An 18,102-nucleotide genomic window follows, 5' to 3' on the forward strand; every position below is an offset into this window, starting at 1 on the left:
TAATGTTGAAAGAGATTCAAAGATGGGAGCAAGCAGTGATTAAAATGGGTAACAGAAAATAATGAGATACTTGAAGCAATTTAAATTCCACCTGGTAGAGTGGAAAATAAAATTAATCATTTGCTTTTTAAATGCTTATTATATGGGACAGACAAATTTGAATTAATTGCTTTTGTTCTAATGAGGAGACAGATCCAGTGAACAGATATCTGGCATGATGAATGGTATAGAAATAATATGAACTAAAAGCAAGGAGCCATAGTATTTGGTCAGTCCCTATGCTTACACTATGTTATCATGTCACTGTGGCAAAGTACTTTATCACCATAGGACTAATTTTAATTATCTCTGTCTTGCATAATGATTACTACAAGAAAAGGCAAAATACTCCAAACTGTACATTGCTTAAGAAACTTATTTCTATTCTGTGCTGCAAGACATGGGTACAGAATTCAATCACCAAATCAAATTTTCAGAATGACCAGAAAAAATGTAGTGAAAATATGGGGGCTAGAGTTTTAGGTACTCTAATCAAATGGGGTGCAGTTTTCCCAGGTGAATGAATTACAACTTTAAAAAATTATAGAAATGGAAGACAACCATGTACCAAAGCAAACAGAAGAGGATCATTATCCATGAGTGAAATCTCATGTTAATCTCAGAATAAATGGTATAAGATAGAAGAGAACACTCTATGGATGGAACAGTCAAGAAAGGTGTTGTAATGGAAGCAGAACTGAAAATCTATGTTAATATAATTGTATTTAGAAGATAACAGTGGGGCAGAAGGTATTATTCTGAAATAAGAACTATGACTGGTAGAAGTCCCAGTGCATTGATAGAATATCCACTTTTTTCCAGAGACTTTGAATAGACTAAATGCATATAATAATTATGATATATCTGTTTGATTAGAGTAAGGGAGACTTATTGGGTTAGGGAAGCATACTTTTCATGGTTATGGAGGCATGACTACTACGAACTAAGCAGTTGTGCTCTACCACAGCCCTTCCACCATCAGTAGCTTGAAGCTGGTCTACCATGCCCTGCATAACATGAAATTGGGAGCAAAATTCCACCTGTCCTATCTGATGTTATGGGTGTTAGACACAGGATCCCAGCCATGGAAGAGTTGACTAATACCCAAGACAGGAGAACCTAAGTAAGAAATTTTGAGATGAATTTAAAATTACAAGCCATAGTGAAATTTGTATGAAAGCTACTATACAAACTTTACATTACTGATAAGTACTGAGAATGCAAGAGATGGGGGCAAAATAGTTTTTTAAGTGACATTTTGCATATTTAAATTTTTCCTTTCTCCATATTGTTTTTTAGATGGAATAAAAAAATGCAGTAAATACTTTTCTTTAAAATCAAAGCCAATGAAGAAGATATGGTAGTCTGCTATTCTTGATGTTTCTACTATTATATGCATTACAAGGTTTCATCTAAAATAGAAAGCTATTTTTGATAGCTTAAAGAAAGTTCTACTTCAAGGAAGGAACTAGATAGAGGCAAGGAAAACTTCAAGCTAGTTTTAGAACTCCAGACACATGCTCTTTGCTCCTCTGTATGAAAAACTATTTCATGTATATGCATGAAGCAGTTTTATATATATACTGTGAGTCTATATCTTTGAATATTGGAATTTAGAATATGACCAGTGATATATATTAAAGAAAAGTAGAATTATTTACAGTTAGACAGACCTATAAAATGAATTACACTTATACTATCTTCTGGTAAAGTTCTCACAATAGAGTACATGTTTTAAGATTCATTTAGAAACCTTGGTTCAAAGAGGAAATCTGAACATTTACAAATAAGTACTTTGGCCATATTTCAAATTGCAGCCAGTTTATCAAAAGAACTTACTCAGTATTTTAACAGCATATTTGAAGATCTGCTGGACTCACTACTTTTATTACAGATAGGAAAATGCCATTTTTAAAAATTACATCCTTTTGCTTCCATTATCCTGCCTGAGAAATTAAATTATCAATAGTTTCAGATTTGTTGATTTATGAAGATCCAGTTGTGGTTTTCTTTACAACCTGCCAAGTGTTGTTAGGTATTAAATGAAAATTAAACAAATTGTATTAATTAACAGTCAAAACTAATTCAAAAGATACAGCAGATTCTGAAACTGTAACAGCAGCAAACAGAGATTAAATTTAATTAAAGACTTAAAAGTCAACAAATGAATGTGCTCTGAATGCCAGTTGCCTGGCTCCATCTGTCCTTTTACGATCTGGGCTATGTATCATCGTTGCTCACCTGGACCATGTCAACTTCTCTTCTAGCAGTCAGGCTGTTGCCTTTCTTATTTTACTGTAATCCTTTCCCTGTACAGCTGTTATTATGTGATGCCGCCACATGGACTTTATTTCCATTCCTAAAATATGCAAAGCTCCTTTGGGTGTAGCACCAGCTGTTCCTTCCTTGGGATGTTCTGCCACCACATGTTCCCAAGCATGGCATTTTGCCAATTTCTCCTCTGCTCACGTCACTACATTTGCAGGGCTTCCTAGAACATTTCACAGAAATGCGCCATCAACCCAACTTGCAGTCTCTCATATCAAACTTTAACAGACTTCGTAACCTTTCGTTATTTATATTTATCCTTCCTTCAGGAGCAGAAGTACCATGAAGACAGGGACTTCCCTCTCTTATTCACTGGTTTATTTACACTTTCTACAAAGTATCAAGGAGAGCAGATTCTCAAAGATGATTGCTAAATAAAAGACTGACCTCTCTGAAGAAAATTTTACATTTTGACAATTTTATGAGATTTAAACAAATCCTTGATTGTAATTATTTTCAATAAAATTTTTAAATTTGAAAGAGAGAAGCACAAGTGCAGCTGTCTTTATCATTTAGTTTAATCTTAGTATATGCATCTGCAAAAATATAAACAATAATGTTTATTTCACCAAACATCTGCAATGATTGAAAAGATAAGCAGGATGTTATGAAATGAGTTAAATTAGAAGTGAATGATTTTTAAGTTTTAAACATCTGTGTATACACAAAATCCTGATAATGCTTTGAAAAGTAATAAATGCTCTACTTCTTTAATTTTTGCTCTAATATCATGTATTGATCATAAGAGAGTATGTAATGTATTGATTCTTCTGCTTTTTTAATATTTATTTTATTATAACTATATTAGAAAATTTCTTTAAATGGTGATCTTTTAAACAATGAGCAGAATTAATATTAATTCATTAGGACAAGTCTTCTCTAGACATTTTAACTGTAAGTTCTTTTCTTTCTTTAATGGTTCATATTGGATAATCTGTTAGAGATGGAAAGAACAGATCCTTCAGGCAAACTGAATTAAAAATATAATATAGCTGTTTTACTGTGTCCTATAATTGTCTTACTTCTTGGTCTGGCTCTTAATCTGTGCTTATGAGAATTAATTTGAAAATACCTTATAAAATACATAAAAGAATCTGATGCTGACCAAAAGAAAATTTTAAACAGAGTGGAAGGGAATGGTGAAGAAATTGAGGGTGTAATATACATGTACTGAATCCCACAATGAATAAAATCATATACTACCAACATGTATGATATAAATTTAAATGTTTTTGTAGATGTAAAATATTGCTCTTTGTGAGAGGCCTAGAAATTGCAAACCTCTGTTTTATTCTTTGTGAATATTTTCAATTAAGGTATGTAACTATGAAACACACTGGTATACAAGGGTATCTAAGCAATTTTTAAGGCACTCTTCAGTATCCAATTAGCTCATAATTCTGAACTCTGTGATCGTCTATATTGAAGTTTAGTGCTTCAGAGGTTAAAATCTAGGCATGCAAATTATTTATATTGAATTTCAGCAATATAACTTCAAATTTGATCCACATTTGGGATTCTGAGAGCTATGAAGACAGTGTCACAGCTTAATGAGAGGAAAGAGAAAAGAAAGAAGGGGAAATTATGTATATATGTATATACAGGATAGCTAACATAGTTGTACTACTGACTTCTATCGCTTTACTGAAAGGAACAGTTAATTATTAACTATTTGATCAATCTTGCATGTCTATATTTGTTTTCATGAGAAACCACTTTGAAGATATCAATATGTAATTTTGATTTTACAATTTAACAACAACCATTGTTAAATTTCTACCACTTTATCTGTTATTCAGTATTGCTTGTATTGTTCTTATGCTATTTTGTAAATGTATGTCTGTTTGTTAATATGTTTTCCTTCTTTTATTTTTAAAATAAATTTTAAAAATCTCAGCACATATTCCATTTGGCTTAAAGAGCACTACTTGTGCTTAATGAAATATGTAGTGCTTCTAAAATGTGTACTTTCCACTTGATATGCTTTCTTAACATCAGCTCATTAATCTATTTGCCTTTGAAACAAGCCATAGGAACGTGAGTCTATCCTCAGGACAAACATCCATAGTATAAGCTGCGCATTGAGCTATTTGTAACTGAAAGCTGGAAAATAAGGAAGAAAGATAATATCATAGATGGAAAAGTTAGGAATATAGCTCAGATGTCATTTTTTCATTTTCTTACCTGAAGGCAATAAGCAGTCACAATGATCTAAATTTTATTTCTGCAGGAACAATCCCATGGACAAAGAAATGAAAAATGTTGAAAAGTCAGAAAGTATTTAGGTCTCCTTCAAAGTATGACCTGCAGCCCTGACTGTATGCTTCTATCTTGCCCTTCATTCTCTCATAATTTTAATTCCTTTCTTTGATTTGTCAACACTTAGTTGTTTCAGAATTAATATAATGAAAGAATAAAAGCTGTTACTGACTATTTGATAACGATGCAACTTCCAGCAAATTTACTCTTCTGTGTATTAGATTCTCATGTGTAAATTGGGGAAAATAGTAGGTTTTATTTAAAAATTTTATAAAGAGAAGTGCTGCAGATATAGGTCAATATAGAGTGTTTGCATAGTATGTATGAAGACTTAAGTTTCACCCTCAGCATTGCAAAAAGGAGATAGAGGAGGAGGAGGAGTAAAAGGAATAAATGGATTGAAAGTTTGTTTTGTATAGTCGTGCTCAGGACAAGGTGAATGATTCAGGTGTCAAGTATTATTTGATATTTTCAATATTGGTGTAAATAGTAGTGCAGCTATAAGAATTGCCAATACAGGTGGTATTAGTCTTGCACTAAGACTGCTATATTGAGGATCTGTAATAATTGCTATATTTGCCATGGTGAATCAAAATGACAAGAGAAAATATTTTTTTCATTATGGACATTTTCTCTTAATCTCGTTTTTCTTTCATTAATCCTCCTTTCAGTGATGTTCATTCTGTTACTAAAGATATTCAAGTTGTTCTAAGTTTTATTATACTTTTTCAGCTAATTGCATTTTATTTCATTTTCTGCTGATAAGTCCATATATACTCTTGAAGTTCTCCACCTCATCCTCTACTTTATTGTATTTTCAGGCACAATTCTTTTTAACATTCCAGCTCAATAATTTCATACTCCCAAGTTAATATTGAATGCATGCAAATAATATTGAATGAAGTTTATATACATTTTTTCCATGCTTTCCATCATGTTAGCTTGCTAAAGGACTGAAAACTTTAAATTCTTCAAATCTTCCAGACCTGGAATGATTTCAAGTCCTCTTGACATTAGCAATCTTGACATTAAACTTCTGTCTCTGCAGTCGAGTGACATCTGTAGTTTAGGACCTGTGTTCATCTTTCTAATCCTTCTCAAGCATTTGTGTCAGAATATGAATCAGAACAAAACAGACGTTAAGTGAGTGTTCATTGATTTGCATTTTCCTCCTACCTCCCTCCTCTGATTTAACTTTGTAGGTAGCTCTGTTCTTCAAATTCTGGTCATCAGAGGTTTCATAGAATCTCAACCAACATATTGAGAAATAATGATAATTTCTAAAATATTAGGGCAATTTCATGACTTTTGCTTCATTTTTCAAGGTAATACCCTAATTAAACATTTTTTCCTGCATGTATCTTAAATTTTTTTTTCCATTTGAAATAGATTTAGCTTCAAAGTAAGTTTTCTTCCAGTATCTATTTTTTGTGATAAATAGTGATCATTTACTTTTTATTTTTTCACATTCATTCATGTGTTTTTATTTCAAAGAGAATTAAATAAACAATAAAAATGATACATTATTTCAAAACAAGATGATAGGAAATTAACAATAGTTGTTATATTGCACATTGTTACCTTCAAAGTCGTTGTTCAAATTACTAGATGTAGGCATGAAAAATTGATCAAATAATTAGGCATTAGCCATTCCTTTCTTTTTTTTTTTTTTTTTTTTTTTTTTTTTTTTCAGGTACCAGGGATTGAATTCCCGACCTTGAGCTTGCCAGGCAGGCGCTGTGCCGCTAAGCTAAATTCCCAACCCCGACCATTCCTTTCAATAAACTGATAGACATTAGTAGGACAATTATCTTAGCTATCTTGTGCATATGAATATATATTTTCCTTCCTTCTTTCTTTCTTTTTTCCTTTCCCCCATCCCAGTTGTTCTTTACTTTTGAGCAGTCTCTTTCCCTGTCATAATATGTAATGTATATTTCGGATTTCATTTACTTGTTGAGTTTCTTACGTTATTGAGACAATATGATGTTTTCACATGTGGGTTTGATTTATTTCATTTATGAGTATGGTCTCTAGCTGCATCCATTTACCAATAAAAGCTTCGATTTTATCTTTCTTTAGAGCTGAATAATACTCCATTGTGTAAAGACACCACATCTTTTTTGTTCATTCCTCAGCTGATCAGCATTTGTGTTTGTTCCAAGATTTAGCTATGAGAAATTCTGCATGTATGTTGCTGTGGTATGATGTTTTAAATTTTTCTGGGAAAAACCCAGAAAAACAATAACTCAGTCAAGTGGGAACTCTAATCCTAGTTTTATGAGGAGTCTCCACACTGATTTCCATGGTGGGTGCACCAGTCTACAGTCCCAACAACAGTGGAGAAGAGTTTCCTTCCCCTCACAGCCCCACCAGCATTTGTTATTAGTTCATTTCTTGATAATGGCCATTCTTTCTGGTGTGAGATGGACTCTCAGTGTTGTTTTAATTTGCATTGCTCAAATGACCAATGATGTTGAACATTTTTCTACATTTATTTGTCATTTGTAATTCTGCATATAAGAAGTGTGTATTCATCTAAGATGCCCATTTTTGGATAGGGTCTTTGAATTTTGGGTGCCTTATTTTTTTAAAATTCTTTATTTGCTCTAGATAAAAGTCCTCTGTCTGAGGACAGTTGGCTAAATTTTTTTTCCCAATTTGTGGGCTTTCTTTTTACTCTGTTCGTGATTTATTTGCTATGCAAAAACTTTTCAATAAGACCAGACCCCTGATGTTGATTCTTTGAAGAATTTCCCCGTGAAGTTTGGTTTTTGTTCATGAACTCTCTGCCTACACCTGTCTTTCAGATTTCTACCTACTTTCTCTTCCAGTAGATTTAGTGTTTTTTGTTTTAATATTTAGATCTTTGATCCATTGTGACTTTAGTTCAGTTCACGGTGATAGACAAGAGCCTAGTTTTAGTCTTTAGCATGTGCAAAGCCAGTTTTTCCAGCACCATTTATTAAAGAGGCTATCTTTCTTCCAGTGACATGTTTTGCCCTTTTGTCATAGGTAGGTAGCATTTTATATTTTAAAAGAATGAATTTTTTTTTTGTCTTTTTTCTTGAGGCAGTCTTGCTATGCAGTTCAGGCAGGCCTAGAGCTCACTATGTAGCTCAGGCTGGTCTTGAACTCATGATGGTCCTCCTGCCTCAGCTCCCAAGTGCTGGGATTACAGGCGTGCATCACCACACCTGGCTAAGAATGAAATATTATGTTAAAATTGTATCTACTATAGATATCAGGGAATTCTTTATGTAAAATAAAACTGTTAGAATGCCTGCACAAACACTGATTTATTTACAAGGTGGAGAATATGAAGTCAAGCAAATAAAACATTTTGAATCTGAATGATTTTACACGAGTCAATTAACACTTTATCCTCTGGATTACCTTTTCTATCCTGGCCCTTTCTATGAATAAAGCTTACTTGATAATTTACACAACCTGTTATGATGATCAGAAGGGAAAGTACATTGTCAAAACAAAACATTGTTGGTTAGAGGGATTATTTAAGAGATTGTATCCTGAGAAAATATTCAATGGATTTGATAGCACTTTAAAATGTTTCTGTATCACACTGATTTCTGTCACTTAGATGTGATACTATGTTAGCAAAGGAAGGAAGCCAGGAAGAGAAAAGTATGAGATGAAATCACAGAATTAAAATGGGAAAGAGAATTTTAAAATTTGAGAACATGGGTATGAATTGGATAAAATTTCTAAGCCTTCTGTGGACCTAGACTACTATTTAGAGGGAAGTAGTATGTGATTATACATTGTGAATAGAGCAGTGTTGTGAGTAGACTACCTTTTAAATAAATTGTCTGAGTGACTGTCATCTTCTGAACAGGCTGAGAGAGGAACAAGCCAGAGACAGGGAGGGCACTCAGAGTTAAAGCGATATGTTTGCTCATCTCTCTTGCTTTATTAGAAACATTAATGTAACGACCACACTATTAGGTCATCCCTAAGGTTCCATTGGCCAGGATAGAGTTATCTACTTGTTCTCAAACTTCAACTACTGTATATCCGGAATAAAAGTTAGATGACATTCTCAGCGGGTACAACAGAAAACAGGCTCTACTGGCAGGAAAATTGGGACAGACAATAGTTGGTTAGATAATAAATAATACCTTTGAGGGTGGGCTTTATTCTCAGAGTATTACAAATGAATTGAAGCTAAGAAAGAAAGCACACTAGAAGCATGTAAACCTGAAAGAAGGGAATACAATGAGGAGGCTATTTTAATAGTCATGGGTATGTGTAATGTTATATGATAAGGGCTGGTATTGCTTGATTATAACAACTAACAGTAAATGAGAAAAGGCATGAACGACGTTACTTACATTGGTTTTTGGGAAAGGAAAAGGGGGAAATCCGGTTGTTGATATGGAAATTTGTGCTTTTGTTCTGTTTACAAGGCAAGTTTGGGAAGAAAATGATCTTTAGTTCTGTTTCATCTGCATTTAAGAACTGGTTGAAAAAGTGTAAATTGTGTTGCAGAAAAAGGATGGCTTGAAGAAAAGAAAATATCAAAGCTCAACAGATAGATTTTAATCTACAGACAGATACTTAGGTGAGAAATATAGAACACATAATACAGAAAGAATAGCACTGATCATGAAAGTATCCTGAACAATTATGTTAAGGCTTCCTGCTCCTTGTGCAGAAAGAGGAGGAGGACAAGAGAATGAGAAAGAGAGACAGAGACAAACAAGACATGGAGAGAGAAAGGAGGAGAAATTGTGCACAAAAGCAAACATATAAATGATGCATACTAGCAATAGACCAGAAACATTCAGTATCAGAAATAAGGAACATATATCATGCAACCTTCAGAAAGGAGAAACTACACACTAGATCACATATGAGCACGTATTGCTCCATAACTACCTGTATTTCAAAGAAGCGAACCGTAGAACTATTCCTTTGGAAGTGACAGCATGAAAGCACTTTGTGACCTAGAAAGGAAATTTAAAAATAGAAACCAGTGCTATGGATAGGCCTCCTAGAGGATGCGTGCCAAATTTATTCTCATAAATTTAAAGGGAGGCAAGTCAGCATCTTTGCTTGCTTGTTTCTGCAAATTAGGTGGAATTATTGATGTACTCCTAGTTGAGTGTTTCCCAAGTGGGTACCACTGAGGGAGAATGGGTTATTTGCTCCGACTTTATTAAATTAAAGATGGTGATGACATTGGTCAGATTTATCGTTGCTGGGACAAATTACATGACACCTACAATTTAAAAGATCTTTATTTTGGCTCACAGTTTCTTTTTTTGTTTGTTTTTTTATTTCTGGGACCGGGAATTGAACTCATGACCTTACGCTTGCTGGGCAGGTGCTGTGCTGCTGAGCTAAATCCCCAGCCCCTAGCTCACAGTTTCAATGGGGTCAGTCCATGTTCAGTTAGCCCAAGGTGAAAAGAATTATGGCAGAAAGCAGAGTGGAGTAAAGCTGTTCTCTTTACTGCCGACTTGAATTAGAGACCAGCTTGATAACTATTTCATACGCAGTGGAAATCTGAAAATGGTTGAGCAGAGAAAGACTGTAAGAATAATAGCAGTATTTTGAGGATATTAATCTGGAAGAGGTTACTATAAACAGGCATGGGAATTTCTCAGTTGTATAATCACTATGGAAATTTTTATAATACATTAAAATTAAAGAGAATCTTGCCAGATTTTGCTACAGCTTAGATAATAACTAGTGTTACCTTTAGTTTAATAGCTATATGAACTTAGCCAGAAATTACTAATCCAATATTTCAAACCCTTAAATCTTCTGGCAACAATTAAATAAAAAATAACCTTAAAGTGATATTAAATTTAATGCACTAAGTATATAAATTATAATCAGTTCATTTTGTCCCTCATTATATTTCTCTCTCTGTCTCTCTCATCTGTGTGTGTGCATTTATGTGTGCAAGTGCCTCTGTGTGTGTGTATGTGTGTGTATAAGGGGGATTATACAATGTGATGGATGCAATTTAATTTTGTTATGAAGGAGGTAGTGGTTAGAATAATAATGACAAATACAGTGTATCTATTTTTTTCACTACTTCACTATTGTATTTAGTTAACTTTAATTAATTAAACATATGAAAAAAGATCATGTTTTGCAAAGGTAGGCACCTTTGTAGGCAGAATACACTACTTATTCAAAACTGAAGTTGGAATTATAATTGTTGAGTACTATTTTTACATTTTGCAAATGCTTTTAGTATACTTTATTTCATGTGACTGTCACAAATCTGTGGAATATGTATTGAGTTTTCCCTCACAAAGAAATTTAGAATCAAAGACATAAAATCAATCACTCCAATTCACATAGCCAACAAATGGTGGAAAATGGCCACACACACAAATGTTGGAAAAATAAATTTGTTTCTGTTTCCTTCAATACCTGGCACTTTCCATTTTATCCAGCTATTATACGTGTGTGTGTGTATATATATATATACATATATACATTTGTATATATAATCTGTCACATTATACACTGAATAAACACTGCAGTTAAATGAAGTTCTCAGCTTACTACAGTAAATGATTACATTGCTTAGAATTCCATGATTAAATTGAAAATACTTTCTCATGAGAACAACAGTGTGTGTTATCCCAAATTTCTAATTCTTTTCAGGGCAGCCTAAGTTTCATTTAAAAGTCACAGCACATCAGTTAATGCAGAACAGCCATAGCTTCTCCGAGTCTCTAGTAGTTTATAGTATACTATTTTACCATCTTTTTCTCAAATGGCTTCAAGTAATTATATATTCCCAGTAAGAGCAGAAAGAAATGATACAAGGAATTACTTAAAAGTATTCCAGAACCAGATTTCCTACCTGAAAACTCCGGACACTCACACCCTTGTTTGTGACTTTGAGTAAGTTACTTATCACTCAATGTCTTCTATTTTGTTATACAAATATTGTCTATCTCCCAGTCTGTTGTGCTGAAGAATGGTATTTACTCTCACAGGTTAAAAGCTTTGTATAAAATATCTCTTTCAGGCCTCACTACAATTCTAAATTGAAGATGTCTTTATCCTTTCTTTGTAGATGAGATCATTCAGCCTTAAAAACTTAATTAACTTGCCCACTGTCAAACAGGTGTGCGTGGCAGAGCAGGAAATGAAACACAAGTTTGATTATAAACCCTCTGTTTTAACTAGTATGATACATTTTAACCTGAACTAGATGATGCATGAAATGTCATATTCCCTAAAGCGTTGCGTTATTTATTCAATTCAGTAAGTGTAAAATTATATTAAATGAGTTTGCTTTCTTAAAACTAGATATTCCATCGATTTTCTTCTTAAAAATTGCCTTTAACAAACACCTTAGAATTCAAGGGTAAATGATTTATCAAAGATAACGGTTTCTAGAGCAGTTGCTCTTACCAGATAATATTAGCTACCGTTTCCTGAGCACCTAATATAATTCAACAACATTCCCACATATCCAGATTTTATAACAACAAGGTAACACATAGATCTTTGTCTGTAGATAACAATTATAATGTTTGTACATGTCAAGAAATTTACTTACAGTTTTCCAGGTATAAAGTTGCATAATTGTTGAACGAAGCCAATGTGTCCTAGTAGCCAGTCTTATACCTTTTTATTATGCAAAAGTGTGGTTTATTACAAACTGGCTCCAGGAGATAAAGCAGTGTCTTTACTATGTTCATGTCTCTCTATTGTTAATGTTCTTACTCCTAACAGATAGTGTACCTGAAATGCTTCCTTATTTCAAATTTAAGAATATTTAGTTGAGTCCCTTTAGTTTGTCATCTGCTTGCTCAGCCAACCTCTTAACTACACTTGCATGGATTTTTATTCATCCTTCATTTCATCAGTTTATTGAACAAACAGATCTTGAGCATTCTCTAGCACTAGCATCCTTGACTGGAACTGTGTGCTAAGTAAGTATGTGAGTACAATATAAAATCTAGCTCATATAAGAAAAAAATACTTTGTTCCAAAGCCTGAAATGAAATGCTCAAAGACGGTCCTATTTACTTTACCTTTCATGTACATTTCTGGGTCCTACTTAACCTTCTTCATATTGGTGTGTTCTATTTCTTGGCTTTTCTACTCAAATATTCTTTCCCCATATTATGAGGGATCAGCATGAAGAAGTATTGGGAATCTTTGAATCTATGGAGAAGGTATCTTTGCATATAGCCTTTGGTAGCAAGTGTGAACATAAATGACATAAAGTCCCCCAAAATCCCAATATAAATAAGTGAAAATAGTGCAAATAGAGAAGTTGCACACCATGATAAGACCAAGACAAATAATATTATTATTTCTGATTTTACACCTCAGAAATGGAGATTTCAATATTTTCCTGAATATTAATAAATTTCCTTAAAACAGCAGTTTATCCCTGTTTGCAGACCTGATAGCTGAAGAAATGAATCAACTTTGTATTCGAGATAACCATGTAAGAGATGTGAAGTCTTTACAAAATAAATGCTTTCATATATGCATATTGTATGTGCACTTAAACACCTGTTATATGTCAACATGAGGATTCTTTTTTCATATCTGAGGAGCTATTTTTTCTAAAGTGTTGATTCTCTTGAGTATATTTTGAGAAATAATTCTTTTCTTTCCTAGAATTCTTTTGTTTGTTTCTGAAACTTCCTTAAAACATAGAATGTTAATGCAAACATGAATTCTACACTATAATTTATGAACTTTCATATTTTTTAAGTATGCTTAAAAAGCTGCTATCATTTTTCAAACAAATTTAAAAAGCTTTTATCATTTATCAAACGTTCAGGATATCTAGATTTTTTTAATACAGAGAAAGATAAGGGGGGCTGGGGATTTAGCTCAGCGGCAAAGCACCTGCCTGGCAAGCGCAAGGTTATGAGTTTGGTTCCCGGTACTGGAGAAAAAAACCAAAACCAAGACAAGATAAACTTAGTAACGTGCCGTAGTGGGAACTTAAATTACATATATTAAAAGCAAATTACAAACCAATCAGGCTGTTGTGATAATTAATATACTGTAAATAATATATTATTATAAAATAAGCACCTAGGGTAAATTATGTGATCAATAGGGTAATATTTAATAATTTTTTTTTTTTTGGTATCAGGAATTGAACTCAGAGCCTTGCGCTTGCCAGGCAGATGCTTGTTTCACTGAGATATATCCCTGGCCCAATAGGGTAATATTTAAACTGAAAGTGTGGCATGGTTTAGGGTAGTTGTACCTGAAAGCAAAGCATACAGTTATTGGGCAAAATCTTTTAAAGCAAATAATTTTAAAGGAATTGAGGCAATAATTTCTGGAGGCATACTCAGGACAGGGTGCATGTGGAATGGAACAAAAGTGACTAGATAGACCACAGCAAAGGGAAAGGAGGGAAGATAAAATCCTAATCAATTAGGGCATTTTAAGCCATTTTTAAAATTTCAGTTTTTGATCTACATGAATTAAGAAGATTCACAGTTACTTAGGCAAGCAGTGACTTTTTTAACATATACATCTTTAAAAAAATATTTTTATTCATACATTTGTAGTACATAATAATTACATTTATCACCGGAAGTGTGTACTATCTAGTGGAGAGAATAATTAGCCAGAAAATAAGTGTGGTATGGTTTAAGGTAGTTGTAATGCATGGATGCGAAGAAATCCAAAGAAAATAATACAAAGATATATCAAATTTTAGTTGCATATGATATATGTCACAAAGAGAGGAACAGATAGTAATTGTAGGCTTGAGCTGTGTAAACTAGAAGGATGATTTCATTCATTGAGTTAAGAAAGATAGAAGACATTCTCAGAGGATAAGTCAGGAAAATGACCACTGGGATTACTATTACATCCTATCATGCTTAATACATTGCCCCATTAGCTTTTTACATAAATAATCAAGATGAGTTATTACAAAACTACTTTCTGTAACACAAGAAATAAAGGGAAATATTAATACATTTTGTAAGCTTGCATATGAAACATTAGAAATTGTGCTTTACACCTGTATATCTCGCACATTACCTGACATTGTGTAAATGTTCACCAGGCATTTACTTAATACTTTGAAATAAATGTGGTCAACATAAGTGTGTACAATTATTGTGTTTCTTTTTCATTTCCACAAGCTCTATATTAAGAGCAGATACACAGTAAGAATTTTGAGCAAAACTACCTCTGTACTGCACCAGGAATGACAAACCATTGTAAACAGAATCATACTGTACAAATAAGATTGCCAATGATTCCTTCATGAGGCATGATGTAATAAATAATTCCATGCATGGTCTAGATAAATTTGCTGTGAATATTGTGCAAGGATGAGATTCCAGAAAGTCTCACACACAGAAAGCAACTATACACATTGAATAGATCGCAGAAAATACAACTCGAAAGTAACCCTTTCATTATAGACATGACAAAACAAACACAGAATAATTAAACTATTTCCCAAGATCACTGAACTGAAGAACTTGATTTCAGAGTTTCTTCACTGCTTAGCAGAAATACACGTTTGGTTTGCATTGTACTAATTGTGTAATATTCAGTGAAACTGGTCAAAATAGAGGCAAAATTTTAAAAAGCAAACTGTGAAACTATCCTTGACCCACAAAGCAGTATTAAAACTAGCTAACATCATGAACACACGTTGAAATAAAGACGGTAGGTTAAAAGTTTCAGGAAATTTTCTCCAGGGCTTGCACTTCCTGAAATTAGAAGTCCGAGAGAAATGGCTATGAAGTTTACTTAAATAAAACCCACTTGTATGTCACCAAGGAATGGCTTGTTTACCAAGAGAGATGGCATCAAGCCTTCAGGATTGACTTGAAGAGAAAATAACAGGCACTGTTCTGTGAAAGTCAGCCTGGGGAAGGTATACTATGCCAGACTCTTTCAATTGCTAATATATTGTTTGTTGATTATGTCTCTTGGAAACATTATTAGTGATTTAGTTCCCTGGAGCCCTATTAAGCAATGGCTAGGCAATGAATCAAGTAATAAAACCAGATCTCAGAAAAAATTCAAAAGAATGATGTGCAGCAAAAGTTTGCAAGAGGTATTTTCTATTTTTAACTGAAAATAAATTATTGACATACATACAATTAATTAATTAATTAATTTATTTATTTATTTATCTATCTTACACCATGTTGTTATGGTTGATACATTGTGTCAACTTGCAGAGTCTAGAGGTTTGTCTAAATGACTCAGCAGTTCTGCATCTTGGGATGAAAAGGACACGCCCTTACCCTTCTGAGATGTTACTGATTGTGTCAATTTAAAAAAGTTTAAAAGGTTAACTATATGACTCAGCAGGGAACCAGAGTGCTTACTTTATATTCATCCTCAGCCTGTGCAAGAGGAGGGCATGCAGAGGGTGTGGGTGTAGAGGACCCCCCAATCCCCCAGGGTGGATAGGCTGCATAAAAAAAGGGAATTGAGAAAGGACTGGTGATGGTTCTTCAGAGGAGCTCCAGGCTTCGGATTCAGCTTGGTCCACTCCTGACTTCTGGTGCAGACTGTTCAGCTTCTGCCTGGGACTCTTCAGCCTTCTGGTGTAGGCTCTCCGGCCTTCATCGTAGATTCTTCAGTGTTGCATCCCAGACCCATCAGCCTCCTGAAACGGACTTGTATGAACACTGCAGTGAGCTCCAGGTCTAGGGCTGGGCACTTCAATCTCCAGCGTGCAGACACCCTCTGCACGCTTCCTCATCCAACTCTGTGGCTGACCATTGTAAGCCAAACTTGTAATTCCTTTGCATTAGTATATCTTGTGTTATATCCGTTTCTCTAGTAAACCCTAACTGATACACATGTGATTTGCTTTTGGTTGCTTTGTCCTGGATTCCTGGTATACTAAATCCATATAAATTTTGTGCATTTCATGGTCATTTTGATTTTGTAAAAGAGCCAAAAGTCACATGGTTCCAAACCCAATGAATAGATGGATGAGGGCACACCACAATATGTTAGGAGCCTGTTTTTCTGTTGGATGGCACTTGATAGCAGCATTCACTCGATTTTTGATCATACCTCATAAAGATAGGAAAGAGGATTTCTGAAACTGCTTCTGAAAGTGGCAAGGACAATGCGTAAGATGTGTTCAAATTGTAGAGGTGTATTTGAGAGAGATTAAGCACAATATGCTTTTTATTGTAAAAAATATTTTTATTTAAACACTAATCTCATATTTTGATCAAACCTTATACTTAAAAATCCTCTCATTTCTAAGATTTAAATGCCAAATGAATGTATGCATTTGTACATTAAGATACAATGGTAAATTGTAATTAACAACTTATTAAAGAAAAGTTTATGTGGCATGAGTAACTGTAATTAAAACACACATTCTTTAAAATAGTGGAAGCTTGATATTATTTTACCAGTTGTTGGCAAGAAATCATGTCTAGAATTGTTTGAGAATTTAGTGAGTAAGATCTTTGCAAAATGCATTAGGTAAATTAAGATGCTAGAGGCTTAACATAAGGATTCTTGTATGTCTAAACTCAAGATGTTTAGAAGAGGTGCTTGAACATCTTTAAATGTTTCTGCTCGATTTTACTTTCCTTTACCTGTTTCAAGTTACGATAATGAGTTTCTGATTGCATTAAATTTTGCCAGCTGTATAGGACATGTACACATAAAATACCATTTGTAATACTGAGGTCAAGTTTTCTTAACAAATGCATTTTTTTTTGTATGTAGAGAAAATAAGGCATGCATTACAAAGGGCATTTAGAAAATCCAGAAAATTAATCACATTGTTTTATTTTTGGTAAATGTATATATGAGTGATTGTCTTCAAAACTCTGACGGTTAAAAACCCCTGAATCAGAATGTATTTGACATGAAAAATAATTAGGAATATTGGTGATATTAAATATAATCATTATTCTGTTAATTCTGTGTTTATCTTGTACCCAGGTTGAGTGGGTTTGAATCTTGAGTCCAAAACTTTCCTGCTGAGTAATTTTTTTATTAACACATGCTTGCAGTATGTAATGTTTATGCTGGAATTGGTATATCTAAGTAACATTTCTTAATTTCTTTTTTCATCCATGTTCCCTTCTGTCCTTCCACCACCCCTCTCTGGATCAACTTCCCATTTGGAAAAGAAAGATTATCCTACTTCTTACTTATCTTTCATTTTTGCTTGTAATAATTTATAATTTCTTATATAATAGAAACCAGGTGATATGCAGGCAGATGTGTGTGTTTTATTTCACTTAATAGTATGACCTCAACATGTATGCACTTTCCTAACAATGGCTCAAGTTTATCTCTCTCTATAGCAGAGTAAATACCACATTTTATTTAACTATTCATTTGTTGATGAACATAAAAGATGCTTCCAAATTTTAGCTGTAATTAGCCAAGTATGGCAGCTCATGCCTATGACCCCAGAACTTGGGAGGCTGAGGTAGGAGGACAACCATGAGTTTGACAACAGTCTGGGCTTTATATTGAGCCCCC

The sequence above is a fragment of the Chinchilla lanigera genome, unplaced genomic scaffold (assembly GCF_000276665.1).
Source record: "Chinchilla lanigera isolate Chin_1 unplaced genomic scaffold, ChiLan1.0 scaffold00021, whole genome shotgun sequence".
NCBI lineage: Eukaryota > Metazoa > Chordata > Mammalia > Rodentia > Chinchillidae > Chinchilla > Chinchilla lanigera.